Raw genomic sequence first — 1711 nt, forward strand, 5'->3', positions numbered from 1 at the left:
TTTATTTTGAACTTTCTATATGTACAATAAATAAACATTTTTATGTCAAATATTTTACACCCTTAAAGATGGCACAGGTTCTAGCATTAAGCCTGTTGTATTACTAAACAGCCCTTGGGGTATGACTGTGAATCTAGAAAGACCAGTAAATCCAGGGATCTGATGATTTCCTGGGAAGGCATGTGAGAGAGGCAGCAGTGAACACTCTTCTCATCATTATGTGGCATTGATACATCTTGTCTGTTTCATAATAACGATACACAAATTTGACACACTGTTGAAGAATATGAAATTATACACTAAGAAAATGTTTGGTCATTCCACAATACTGCAATAAATAACAGCTGAAAAAATTTCCATTAAGAACATTAATTATAATTTATAATAGAATCAAGTGAAAGCATGTTCTTGGGACTTGAACAAAAAAAATGGTACATGACTGAAGAGGGAAAAGCCACCCTTAAAAGAATAACAAGTGTTCATACGTGGCCACTGCTTCAGCACAGCTGCTGGCCTGCCATGCTTCCCATTTGCCAAGCTCTTTACATTTACATTGTGCTTTTTAGTCTTCTGGGTGTGTTTTCTTTTTCTAGTTCTGTGGAAGACCTCATCAAAGTTTTATTGATTTAGATTCATTTAGGTCTCTTGTTCTTTGATAGACAAATATTGCCTTCTAACATCAAAGGCAATTATAGAATCTCAGGTTCCCAAGATGGAACAGGACCTTCGGGTCACCAAGTCAACACCTCTCTGCCTGGGGCCAGAATCCCAGAGTTCAAAATCAGGAAGTAGAGCTGTAGTAGCCAAAAGAATCATTAGGTGGCAGTGGTGGATAGAAATGTTGCCAATGTCTTCCATGCTGTATTGGAGACCAGGGGTCCTGGTAGGAGGTGCCAGTGCTGTACAGGTTGTGGGGATATTGTTGTTCAAAGAAGGGGGTCTGAGCTGCTGGGCTTGTCTGGAGTTTCTGTCTAAACACTCTATGCTTAAGTAATAAAGACCAAGGACACCCCATTAGATACAAGTGTCAAAGCAAAAGTCACAAAACTCAGGATCTGCCCACAAGGATGTCACAAAATAAAGATATACCTATTTCCAACTTTCATGGGTGTAATTTCCAAGCCTTTATCCATGTATTCCAGGCAAACAATTACCTGTCTTCTTGTCAGTGTTTCCTACTGGTGTATAAGCTACAGGAGGGCGGAGCCCATATTATTCACTTTGAATCACAGTGCCTGCTTCACAGTAGACCCACAATATTTTTAATTTTTTTTTAGTGATTGACTTAATTTTTCTATTAAGGCTTAAGTTTGTTCATCTATAGAAAGAGAGGTTTGCTAACTCTAAAGTCTGAAATTCCATGGTTCTCATTAAGCATAAGAGAATCTTTTCCAGTTTTACTAGCAAAAGTCTAGTGGAATTATAGAGACAGGTTGTATAAGTTTAGTTGGTAGACAACTTGTGAAAGAAATCTATACTAATAAAAAGGTAATATGCTAATTAGACCAGACATCTTCCGGACGTCCTTCCAGACAAAGCCACGGTGGCAGGGACCGAGGCAGAGGTGGTTAGGGGCGATTAGGCCGGCAGGTGGGAGCAGTTAGGGGGCGATCAGGCCTGCATGGGATGGTAGTTAGGGGGCAATCAGGCTGGCAGGGGAGGACAGTTAGGGGGTGATCAGGCTGGCAGGGGAGGGCAGTTAGGGGGCGAT

Source organism: Myotis lucifugus, unplaced genomic scaffold (genome assembly GCF_000147115.1).
Source record: "Myotis lucifugus unplaced genomic scaffold, Myoluc2.0 scaffold_2192, whole genome shotgun sequence".
In the NCBI taxonomy this organism is placed as follows: domain Eukaryota; kingdom Metazoa; phylum Chordata; class Mammalia; order Chiroptera; family Vespertilionidae; genus Myotis; species Myotis lucifugus.